The 13537-nt window shown below is 44.1% G+C and overlaps 1 long non-coding RNA gene across 1 annotated transcript; it reads left to right on the top strand.

Moving 5' to 3' along the window:
- The first annotated feature begins 10432 nt into the window (after window positions 1-10432).
- On the top strand, window positions 10433-12845 carry LOC111260980 (uncharacterized). Its single transcript, XR_002680675.1, has 3 exons — window positions 10433-10630; window positions 11104-11454; window positions 12394-12845. It is a non-coding gene; the product is annotated as an uncharacterized LOC111260980 (long non-coding RNA).
- The last annotated feature ends 692 nt before the right edge of the window (window positions 12846-13537 follow it).

Here is a 13537-nt window from a genome sequence, read left to right as displayed (position 1 = left end):
CAAAAGCTGCAAGCTATCTAGTAATCTCATTAGATATCCTAAATAACTGATTAGATATCAATAAATAAAGATTTAGTTACGTTTATAACGGGCTGACTCATGAAACTTTCAGCCAAGAACTTTCGTATCTGCTGCTAGGGCTTGCATAGAGTCACCCATTAAAAAACGGCAGGCCACTGGTTCGAGTTCGGCAGGCGTTTCATTTCAGGAGACACGTTTCCGCGAAGATCGAAGTTAGAGATGTTTAAAGGAACATTAGATTGAATTAATTTCTGTGCTTTTGTATAACTTCCAGATTCGAACAAATCGAGGCGCTTTTATGTCGCGATGCGATTCCTTGTTGCGGGTTATACATCTATGCGAACTCACCCAATACGCAATACTGACGAAAATACGCCCAAACCATTTCTGGTACATCTACCCCAGAACTCGTAAAGTGGCAGTTGAAGCCTGCTTCCTTCATCAGTTCGGTAGATAAAAAGCAACAAGTGATTGACGCAGGTTAACAGTCATTGGCATCATCAAACAAAACAAGATGCACTTTATGTTCGTCATGGCATAATAAGAGTGACTGACTTAAGCAAGAAAATCCTCTAGGCGGCGCTAAGGTTTTCCTGCCGAATGTGTTGCCACAGGGGTTCGGTCTTTACAGCCAAGCATCGTTTTGTAAAAAAGAACTCCTTAGGAAAAAGGCGGGTGCAGAGGGTTACGGCCAAGAAAACGACGAATGGAGTCCTGGCTTGCCTTGCGCGAAGCGTTCGCAGAAGTTCAGGCACGTCGCAGCCCGCCAAGGCAACGATACGGAGGCAAGGGTTAATAATGCGCTAGGGAGAGGGACATATCCATTGGTACAGGTATCAGCCTCTGAAAAGGGCGCTGGCATACGACTCGGCCACCTTCAGCTTGGGCTTAGGAGAGGACGCGGCGACCTAATTTGTGTGTACTATAGGACACAAACAACCACATACACTTAGCTAAGGTGACTATAGAGAGCTGTATTGCTAGATATTAGATTAAAGGTTACTTAAGTTTTGCTATGGCATCTAAAGTAAATTCTACGATAGGCAATGTTTTTTTTCACAAATATTCAAGTCACCAGGCAGTCTGAGAGATCTCTAAGTGTGTTAATTTTAAGTTTTTTTTTTTTAAATAATGTATTTTATTAGTAAATTCACAAGCATAAGACCGCATGCGCCCAACCAGATTCAGACCAAAGGTGTCCGGAACTAACGCTTTCACTATCACGCTTCCTTGACATGTTAAATATTTGAGGTGTTTAAACAGCAATTTTAAATGTTTAAATAATGTTGTCAATTCTTATAGATAGACTAACAACGCAACATTTTATGTGCTTTTATGCAGCTTATCGAAGATCACACACAAGGTGTTCGCGATAGATCAAGATAAAAGCTTTTTAGCCATATTCCTGACTGTCCTTTAAAAGCAGCGATGACATTACTGTATTTAAATCTGTTGCTCAATCACGCCCCATACTATGTACACGATTTGCGCGAACTTAATCCGGGCTGTAAGCGATCTTGAACTCCTGTTGGAGAACATGCCTTCATGCTCAGCCGGCCCCGCTCGGATTTGTTTGTATGAGAAATTTTGTCATTCCGCTGAAACCGTAAAGCCTACTAGGGATACGCTTCTCTGAAAGATGTATGGCGTCATGAGACTTTTTCTACTAGGTGCCTAATGTAGGCTACGCAGAAATTCAGTAACGTAAATCATGGCTTGCGTATAGAGAAACATCTTCTGTATAATAGGCAAGCTAGCGATCGGTTCTGAAACTGCGTGTTGCATCGACGCTGATCATCCATTCGTCATTAGAGAATCGGAGACGGCCCGTTGTTCCATGCCCGAAACGATCTCTTTGATTGCTTCGATGGCATATGATCTAAATTCAAAGCCGTCGCGAATAATTTCGAAACATCGTATTAATAGCTACATCAAATTTGATCGCCGAAACGGGTATCGAAACATCAGGATAGGCAAAATGCATCTTTTTATCCTTGCCAATTGTTCCTTTCATGGTTTTACCGCCCGGGCGACCCCTGATTTGTTTTTCAACCGTTACGCAGCTGCTTAATCGTAATACAGGAAGCCTTCGATTTCACTTAACCCGGCATGTGTATTATGTCGATGGAAATTCGTCCGCCATAGTGCCTGACTTTCGATCATATTCCGAAGACAAACCCCCTGCCTCAGCGTTGATGATTTTGTGGCTTTATCCTAGAAAAAGTGAGCGTTGAAAGATCGCACACAAAGTTATATCTACTATAAATGTACTTTCAAAATAGATCCCAATATACTGCGAAATCCAATGGGCCTGTTGCTTAATCCCTACATATTCAGCCCTATATTTCTTATGTTATTGTCATTCCTCGTACTAGTTAACATACGTGCATTCTATGCTAATAATAACTTATTGGCGAGATAGATAGGTTACTAACCTTGTCTACTTATACAGCCATGCCACTATAGTCGGTCTAAGTTGAACCCTTCAACTAAAACTTAGCCAGTTTCTATCCGTTATCTGAGCCAAATAGATATAAATACTGGCTCATCTGTGTTCCTTGAACATTTCTTTGCGAAATTTACGCAATGACAAACATTTTCTTTAATGTTAAAACGTAGCAGCCTAGCTCTGTTCTTAATTGAGCGTGCGTATTACAGTGTGTGATTCCGTATTGTTATATTGAAAAATGCTGGTTCATTCAGCTACATAGAAAACTTAGTCAGCTGCCTTACTTACACTTGAGATACTTTAGTTTCTCGTCATTCTTGATGCCTGGGTACTTATTCGTTGCCGAATGACAGTCGTTTGTATAGTGTTTCTTAGCCAGTCCTTGATATAGTTTGTGCGTTTTTGTCCCGACAGAGATGTGTTATGCACACGCACGTGCACATGCTGAATGGCAAAGGCTCGTACATGGGCATATATATGTAAAAAATAGCTGTTTCGATCGCTCAGGTAAGATTCAAGAGTAGTGGCCTTGCGCTCGGCACTCAAGTACTTTTTCTCGCTTACGTGCAGTCCGCGCATACACGTCTACCGAATTAGGCGTTTCCGCCTGTCGGAGAAATTAACGCAATCGTTAGTACAAATCAGTACACAGTTGACGTTCTGGTATATTAACGATTGGCGTGTTTTCCAGTGATTGGTGTGGCGTCAGCTGAATGATCGCTTCCAAATGCTGAGTAAATAAATGGGCATCGTGATACCTCATCACCGTTACGACTAAGAGTTTGACTGGACGACCTTCTGTAGGTGGCCTGACCCAATATTGTTCGGCGACAGAAAATGCCAGATAAATAAAGGAGAACATTAAAGGATAAAATTAGGGAATTGGCTAGGGTATTGGATTTTTCTATCCTTTGTACGTTAATCGTTTTGAATGTACGTTAGCAGACGCACCCGTTCATTGGCTTCCTCACTGAAATTAATACCGCTCATTTTCGGCTTGCATTAGCAAGCTCTTAAAATAGGCTCACGCTATCTAATCTAAAGACTGAAATGTATTTGGCAGGAAACCTCACTCAAATCATGAGCTGAGTGTCCCCTTAACGACGTCTTGTAGAATTTCGTATAACGAAGATATTTGTCATCGTTATCTCACGACGACTTTCGAGTAAGTAAATTCTTCCTCGAGAACCGAATATTTGCATTTCTCTGCCACTTCACCCTCTCTCAATTTTCACGTTGTAACTCTGTATTAGGCGGGGTTTACAGAAAAGGGCGTGTTGGACGATTGGAACTGCGTATTTGTGCGCGCCTGTATGTGTACGTGTGAGTGTCTGTTCGGGGGTATGAAAGTGGGATAGTCTGCGGAATCGAGAGTGGGGGAAAATGGGATGGGCGTGTGATCTCGAACTACCAAGACCATGAACCCACGAACTTCATCTGTCCGTCTCTTGTAGTGCCCGATGCTGAGTTGCTAGCAGAGCGCTGCGGTCCGTTTGGAGTATCCAATGCACGGGGTGCGGGGTTTACGATCGCTGCAATTGGAGCTCATTGCACTTTGCAATGAACGGTGCCGAGGACGCCACACAAGCGCCCACACACACATACTCGACTGCACTAGCCGCAATCGCCGTTGCAGCTGTACTACCGGTCGGATAGCCCCTAGCCGGTCAGCCAATAAGCATAGCAGCTCCGGCTGCTCGGGCGCTGCCCGCGCGATTCTACGCTAGAAACCCAACGAGGCATTGCAGCCAGTCAAGTCGGCCTGCTTACTAGCTCGCTCATTCTACGAGGCAGAAGAAGTGAGGTATGCAGTTTGTGCCGGGGTAATGTCTGCACAGGCGATGGCAAAAGGTGGGGGTGGAGAAGGAGGAAGAGCAGTAGCAGAGGGAGAAGGGCGTCGTGACCAGAGATCTCTATATATATACACACATATGTATATATCAGAGGTGGCGGAGGTTAGCTATCGGTGAAGCACGTACCAGTCCTCGTGCGCTACTGCGAACGGATGCGGTTGAGTAGGCAGTAACGGGACACGTTCCGTGGAACAGGAGGAAATGGGGATCCACCAAAGAAGAGGTAGAAAAACGAAAAAAAAACTTCAGGGCTTGCCAACTTCAGGGTCAAGATAGGTCTTCCAAGAATTGTACACAACGTTGCTGTTCGACGAAATATACGTTCACACTGACATGAGATAAGGTGATTTATTTTGATACAAAGAGGTATTTCGCAAATGTAGTATTTACGTAATTTCGACAAGTGCAGGAAATTTTCACCGTATCGATATCAAATGCCTTGTCGCGTATTCGTGACTATCTTGATAAAATAATGTCAGCAGATTTGGTAGTTCCGAGACATCGCTGAAGATGCTCTTCCATGGCAAACTTCGCAAATGATCAGATGCAATAACCTTAAACGCGGTACTGTGAGTAATACGTTTCGCAGAAGTCAAAACACGCTGGCGCTTTAGAAAAGCCATGTTCTTCCTTTTGTTAGTGGAACTCTTTTGTGATCTTGCTTGTCATTGGAGCAATCAATTGCTGTTTGTACAGGTATCAATAACGCTATTATAAACGTTGAGTACACGATGGATAAATACGTTCGTGTGATTATCATCGGTATTCCCCCTTCGGTGTACCTGCGTCGAGGCCTTAATCGTGCTCGAATGTATGGTATGTAGTTAAAGAACAGAATAAGAGAAGTCAAGATCGTGATGGCACACGGTAGCTAAAGCTGAAGGCAGAACACTCACTAAACGGCGGTCTTTCTTCTAGGCTGTTTTAAGCAAAATTAATGCCAGTGTAGTTATAAAATAATAAATATGTTACCAAAGTAGACGTTCCATTAGGGTAAAAAAGGGCGACCCTGCCGTTATGTTTACGCTGGTGGTGTGACCTCGTTTCCTTTGTATTGGAACTCTTAGGACAGCTATACGGGTTCTATATATTGATATAATCTAAACATATTTACACCCGTTTCATTAGAAACCTTATGAATATTTTACTCGGTACTGTTGAATTGCTTCTTCTTTAATTGTTCTAATTAATGTTTAGCAAATCTGCTAGAATATAGATCGTTCGCGATACGGTTGATTTACGCTCCTGTTTATCTATATTAAACCTACTCAGGTCAATACTGTCCACTCATCCGATTAAGCAATCGCCTATCAGCTAACAACAGAACCACAAGGGATGTTTATTATAGGTTCTCACACACACACACACGCACATATGTACACGGGCAAAACAACGCGCTCACACGACCTAAAAGTTGGTATACAATCAATCGTATAGTAGCCCACATTAAACCCGCCTTCACAGGAACGTCTAGTTTGTACAGGCGAGTCAGCCTATTTAGGTTACATAGTTGGGGGTTAGATTCGCTGAAGCAACATCACAATCGTGGCAATCAGCGTAAGCAGACAGCAATTGCCAAGTTATCTCCAGAAGCCACATAATCTCCCCTTCCCATTGCTCCATCCACCTATACAGCCCACGCATCCATACTACACTATGCCATACTAACTATATCAAAACTATCACAGCAACTTCCACTTTTGCATCTGTCCTCTCGCTTCGACCTGTTCACTCGTCGAACCTCCAGTTCTATCAACCACATCTGTAGCATCTGAGCAAACAAGCACGATATTGCATGGATCGTTCGGTAGAGGATAGCGTCTAGTAGGATGACGTAAATGAGTGCCGTTTGCGTAGAATGACTTAATACTAACGTGACGTAAAAATAAGAATCAATTAAAATGACGGCAAAAGTCGATATCTGCTGAGTGATAAATATCGAGTACGTTTGGTGTATGGACGGGTGCGAAGGTATGGTATTGCGCAAATTTTGTCTATGTACGTAAAGACAATAGGCACGGTGTGTGGAGTATTTGTACACGAATGACATTTGTTTGCTTCTATTTAGTACTATGTGACGCGCGTGCGTCTCATTGTCAATCTCTGCATGTCGCTATGTATGACCGCGCACATTATATACAATGCACACGATCAGTTTTATGGGCTTTTTCCCTCTCTTTCTCCGTTTTCGTTCGTGTTGCAGTTCGGTATGACTCGCTTTCTTTGGTGTCCTGCTCGTGGGCCCGACCCCCCTGACACCTTGGATCGGCCCAGTCAGTCGAAGTCCCACCGAATGATCATCTGTAATGTGTAATGTAATACCGGCACCGATACCAGCTTCACAGGAGAGACTATTGAGGTCGTGTCGCCTGCCAGTACTGCCACCCGCGCGCGAAACCCGACTCCAGCTCAATGAGAACTTATGGCTGCGCTGCGGTAGACCGTGCAGCCCACAACAAGCGCGCCAGTGGTCCTATATGCGTACGGGAGCATATCAAGGTGCCCTTGTGGTTGCGAAACTGCATCGGCTGGTAAAGGACTCTAGCGGGAATCAGCCAGAAAGAGAAGAACGGACAGAGCAAACTATGGCTTCTCCTTTGCATCGCCGTCCTTTACTTCTGCGTCGAACTCTGGCTGTAGAGAGGACAGCGAATGGAGTCGAGCACGAAGACCAAAGCAAAGTCGATTGATATAGTGGGAGCACTCACTCACGCGACCAGGGCAGTTGTTCTTGCCGCCGCCGCTGCTGCTGTTGGCATTATACTCAATGATCATCATGACGATACTCGCGCATTTCGGATGGAGTGAAAAAAAAGAATGCAAGCGTGAGAGAGGGATACATACCGCTTTGGATCGCCGAGGACTCTGCTGCTCTGTGGCGCGAGAACGGGGCAGCCCACAACGGCCGTTTTTATTGACGACAACGCCGTCGCCTCCCTTATGGTGGCCCTGATAGCTGCCTCACGCCGAATCCACAGCTTGCGCCGAAGCAATCCAAGCGGCTAAGTGTGCACCGATACTCTCTTCGTGGCATACTGTCAGCCTCGACAGGCTTCCCCTTCGTCCTCAAAAGCACCTACCCCCGCCCAAAGAGTTTTTCCTCCCTTCAACAACCCTCATATCATTTACCAGCCTCAACGCACTGCGAACCCCTCACTCTTGCCGGCCAGCTCGTACATTTGTATGTGCCGATGCTGCCGAAGGCGGGTCAGACGTAATTCACTTGAGTCTATAAATGGTCCTTGCCAATAAATGCATTCGAGCCTAACGAAGGTAAACTGGTACAGCTATATCGGTCGAATTACAGTAATAACAAGGGCGGTTGAGGGTTGAAGCAGCGAATAGGTGGGAGGGAAAGACAATGCAACAAATCAATTTAAAGATGTGTCGTTCTCACTGTTACTAGCAGCATAAAACCTATCAAGAGACATTGTGGCACTGTTTGACTGGTGCAGCGATCCTAATGTGATCTTCTTCGATCAACTAAAGCAGCGCGTTAATGAAGCATCAAACGAATACAAGACTGTTTACGTTCCTCATAAGGCTTTGGGCCATTTTGCCTTTTGCGAAACTCACCCTAGCTCCCTGCAGGTATAGTGATTTTTTAGCTTTGCATGATAGTTGATTAAGGGGATACTACGAATATTTGATGGGATTTTTCGCTTGTTCTGTGCTAAACATATTCGGTAAAAAAAAAAAATACAAGAATTCGTTCGAGAACAAAAATGCTCCCCTTCGAAACCATCTTTTCAGATTTCAGGGAAAGCTTGCTGCTAGCGGTACCTTTAAATTGTGTAACCTAACTTTTCACGGGCCTTAACATGTGCTATACGTTGGATGTCATGGATGAGTCCTTAAAGCAGCTATTCGGAAAACAACGCTTTGGATATTCATATTAAACGTTCATTTTCAGTCAAATGATCAGATCGTCATATATATATATATATATATATATATTCAAGCTATATTAACTATTGTAAGCTGTACATAAAGAAAAGACGAGAAACTGGACCGCCTGATATGGCAGGATGTTCTCATTAAGTAAGCTGAGTTTACAGGTTATGTAAGTACTTCGTTCGTTTTGCTTGCTTGTTGAAAGACGGTACGCACCAAATTGCATTCATCAGAGTAATTTTTCCCCTGAAAAATTCAAACTATTTATTTTCGTCCTGTAAAGACGTTAGGCTTTTACGTGCCTCTATGACGTAATCGATGAAACGGTACTAACGTTATTTAGGGGTATATGCCCCAGATCGGTGCTCCGCTGTTCATCGCTCAACTACTGCTTTCCAGAAATCGCTAAATACCACCATTGGTGTCTACGCGTAAGCTATTGAAGTGTACTTATGCTCGCAGAGGAAGTAGCTTGTCATCTTCTTGCAGGAGAGGTCATATGATTCTGTGCTCAGGAGTGGATATCGCCCGGGAACGAGGATAACGACAAGCTGGAGGAGACGAGACTCCCCTGTCTTTGTTCAGAGGTGGCCGAGTTACTTCATGCTGGCTCATACTTCATTCCTGATGCATGCGCATGAATGGCACATGCTAGCGTCTAGCACAACGAGTAGTCATACCTCGGCCAATACGGTTGGTCGCCGAGCAGAGGCTGGAAGACATCCTCGGATCGCTGCTGGGACAGGCCAAGCCACCAAGAACTGTGGCCGGGCTGGAGACGCAGCCGGTGCCAACTAACTCCTGGATCACGTGGCATTGTATATCTTTCACACGGTTAGGACACCCGATACCGAGCGAACCCCCCGAAAGGACAGTGAAGGGAGATCCTTCGCCATAGATTTAAGAAGGGGGTGCCGCGAAGATGCTTGCGTGAGTAAGAAACATTTCAACTTGGATGGTAATAACAACTATGCCATTGGTTTGACTACCCGATATAACGCTAGTTAAAGGTGTTTAAAGTTTTAACCAAGTCAGCTTAGTGCTGGTTTACAATATAATTCAATTGATAGTATCGTAACTGCCGATTACTTTGCTATGGAGTCGTTTATGAAAATTGTGGGTTTTACTTGGAAATGTGCAATTCTGTCTTCAATGTGCAGATTCTTCGAAGTCGATTTTTTGAAGAACTGTATTAAACATTTTCTTTCAGTTGAAAATTCGGTTTGCCGAACAAAAAAAGAAAAAAATGGAAATTTAAACACGGTGCATATATTAAATGACAAGACCGGGCTGGTTAGGGATATAAGCCCACCTGGCAATCATTGTGATCCTAATTACCCAGCCCAGATGGCCATCATCAGCGACAATTCATATATTTTTTTCTGTACTACAGCCAATGAATTTCTCAGCCTCAAATTGAGCGTACCTATGCTAAGCCTATTGTCGGTTTTCCATACAGCTATTTTTTAATGATGAGTGCTGGTCTGTGATGTGTAGGCATGGGCATAAACCGGTCACTCCCTTTCAAGCCATCGTAGTGCTAATGAGGAATGCTTCTGGCGGAGACTTCGAGGTTGTAGTTTCGAGGCCGCCGCCGCCGCCGCCGTCGCCGCCGAACGAGAGCCGAGACGCGAGAGATCCTGTGTGAAGCTGCAGTAGGGCTAACTGGCCGATGCCAGCCACAGCGGCAATAAAAGTTTGGAAGAGGTAGCCGCGCCGGCAAAGTCACCTATGCGAAACCGCGCATAGCGCACTTCCCTGCTCCTACGACCGGCACGCTCATAGACACTTCGTAGATCCTCTCACTTCTACAAAGACAGTGAGAGACACGCACAGTCGATCCCTCTTTTTCACGCCTTATCATCCTGTCTAATAGGAGACCGTTATTGCTGTTGTCTCACCTTTCCCGCTTGCAGAAAGACATTATATATGTGGTCTTCTGTAGGGTTAGTATGTGGGGTGCTGTCTGTTAGCTGTTGATGTTGCGGCCCCGTTTGGGTAGCAATGGTGCGAGTTTGGCTTGGTCGGTGTGTGCGAAGGAAGCGAACCGTTAAAGGAGCAACGCACAAGTCAAAGCAAGCCATTGCTGATCGCCCTGTTTGCGCGCGAGCAAACGAATAATCACACGCATCATTGGACAACATCGGACGCCACAGAGCGGCCATAGCGGTATGCTGACACCATCGTGGTCGTGCCGTAGCACTCGTCATTTCAATACGATATCACTAACTGGCCGTTAGTGCACTATATACACACCAATATATATTGGTGTGTATATAGTGCACTAGTATATATATGTATATTTGCTGTTTTGTGTTTACTTCATGTAACAGCCTACGTGCTAGCATAGCACATATACGTTAGAAGACAACGCGTAGTGATAACAAAAGAGGAACATTCTACGATAGCATAAGTATGTATTTGAAGAGAATGTCTGTTTATGAACAATCGCAGACACATGCATGCCGAATGTAGCGTATCTGTATTAGTGAAGATGTTACGAAATTGAATAGGGTCAGCGAAGACTCGCAACGGCATGATTTCGAACCGATCTTAAAACGCTGACTATCGATGCCACTGTGCATAGGTTCGATCAAATGCTCTCCCGCTCACCTCGATTGGCTAATATAGAGAAAAAATGGGGCCGCTACGACACGTTTATTCCATATTGGCTTGTTAGAGCAATCTATGAGGTTCCCTCCCTACAACATTTATATAGAATTTAAATTAGATAACTAGTTACGTACTCAAATTGTGTCTACATTGAAGTGATCGTCTAGGAATATCAACAACCGTTCCAGCAATATCTTTCAACTATTTATTCATACATATATTGGGTACAATGGTTTCAAAAAAAATTACAACAATCAATCGTACGATTGGTAGGCGATTGGAGCATAAAACGAATATCGACCAGGTACCCCCCGCACCTCGCATGGAGTCGGCGCTTGTGTGTACTTCAAAAATCACCATTAAAAGATTCGACATTACTGCTGTGAGGAACCTCTGCCAGGCACACCTCTTTTTGTACTTTGATTTTTTCAGACATTCAATCAGACGACTGGCTCACAACACGAAAAAAGTACGCCTATGCCTGGATTCGAATCGAGACTGCAAAGTGTTCCTAAAATTAGCACTCCGCTACGCTACCCACGAAGCTATGGCTGAGAGCATGAGAAGTAATTTTGTTGACTTCCGGTTAACGGGAAGCTGACCACGAAGTAAATAACAGTTGAAGTAAGCATCCTTTTCTGTTATGAAGAAAGTATCGATGGACGCTGCCCTAGAACCTCGAACACTTATGCGGGTCTCTTTAGCCGATTAACCAAATATCGATTTTTGTCCTATCTTCTGGCTGTGAAACCACAGTTCATTACTTTTTTTGATGTGCCCTCTCAAATTAAAATGATGCCAGCTAGAACTGATATTAATTGAATGGTAACATTTTTTGTTCAGCAACTCTTACGTGAGAATTTAAAGGCACAGAGTTATCTGCGAATTCTTATGACAAAAAAGAAAGTATACACTTTTCTTATTATGTGCTAAATATGTCGATAGCTCTATGTTTCTACATGATATTTCGTCTCCAACTTCTGAGTTAACAATCCGTCCGGGAATGTTCCGCATACAAACAAGTAAGGCGTATAGCGCCTCAACTATACGATACAGGGGGTATGTAGGCTGCGTCTGGATTTACCATAAATGATACTGCAGTCTTTGTTGCAGGAACGCGTTTACTGCCGAGTAACTTTTAGTTTCCCTACTTTTGATCAAACCGTAACTGTCTCATTGCGAGCTCAGAGATCGCAAGCGAGATTTGAAATAAGCGGTTCACTAAACAGTGAGTAGTATACAAAATGTAGCCATGATTTCAAATGACCATTCGACTTAGGCCTATTTCTTTGACCTATGGCAAAAAAAATAGCGAAAAACAGGTGATGATGTAGTCGCCAGCCGCCCCATCTATGTGACATATATTACTACATGTGGTTCTAAAACTGGTCATGTTATGCGAATATTGACTCTTCTAAATATTTCAGCTTATTTGTAAAAATGGCCGCTTAGATGCCGCATTGGATCTAGCATGACCGGTTTCTTTTCTGTGGTCGCCGTTGCCGCGGGTGATATGAGTTCTCGAATACGATGCTGATGTCATGATATTTCTAATGCTTACAGTGCTGGTCAGTAAGGAAGCGGTAAAGCGACGGCAGATGGTACAGCAGATATAGACTGAGACAGAATTGGCCAATCTGACGGACGTACTAGACCACGAGGAGATGCGAGCGCTTACTCAATCTAAAAACCGGAAATGCGGCCGGAAGTGGACAAGCCTGGTACAAATTTCCTCCGTATACCTACCTTAGAAAACTCCGCTTCTGCGATCTCAACATTTGTTGGATGGCTGCTCTCTGACTGTACTTAGGTCCACAGTTCATAAAGCTCATTGTATGTGTACTAGCCCGGAGCGTAAACCAACTTCAAAACTCCTCGCCAACTTATTCGCGTTGACTACGCATAACTGCGGGAACTGGCTTTAAAGCCTAAAAACCAGACAGTAGAACTGAGTCCGTACCAGGCTTCTGTAAATAAACATCCGTAAAATTCGAACGTATTTTTCCCTAACCTAAGTTTAGTGGCAGTGATTTTTTTTATAGGCCCGGTTAATTTGCAAGTTCTTTTCAGACGTTTAGTCGGACGAACTCTTTGCAACGGCTTAAAAGTGATAAAAATTTCATGTGACGTCGTTTAGACGAGTTCCTAACTTTCTGTCCCCTTTTCTCTTGCTGCAATAGAGGTCGGAGTGACGCATCGTGGTAGACTCCCTTTATGGTCATCCTTCAAAAGGACCTCAGTTGCGAGTGCCTTATACAAGACCAATGCAGACTTCAGCGCTGTTGTGTGGCGAGCAGCACTACTGAGTCACCAATCAAGCAGAATCATCTTTAGCATATTTACTGCTTCATGATATATGCGCCATAAAGATTGAAGATTTGCCCATTTTACGGTAAGATAAGTGATTCAAAAACAAAATCGTCTCAGTGGGGTGAGATCAAATCGCAATAGAGATCAGGCGCAATTCGCGCCGCCAGTCGATCGCTGAAGAATCCATTTATTCTGTAAAGGCGCACTCTGCAGGACACTGGCGTGGCTCCTGTGGGGCAACAGATCTACACATCCCTGACGGACTGCGTATCTGAATTGATCAAATGCCTCGAGAAGTGAGACACAATGCTCAAGTGATTCGCCTATATAGAAGACACCATCAATTCTCCTATTTTCCTCGGAACTCGCACGGTAACATTTAATTGATTTAAGGTAA

Source organism: Varroa jacobsoni, unplaced genomic scaffold (assembly GCF_002532875.2).
Source record: "Varroa jacobsoni isolate VJ856 unplaced genomic scaffold, vjacob_1.0 scaffold_499, whole genome shotgun sequence".
NCBI classification, from domain to species: domain Eukaryota; kingdom Metazoa; phylum Arthropoda; class Arachnida; order Mesostigmata; family Varroidae; genus Varroa; species Varroa jacobsoni.
Note: the sequence above shows the minus strand (reverse complement) of the source record. Positions and strands in the feature narration are given on the sequence as shown.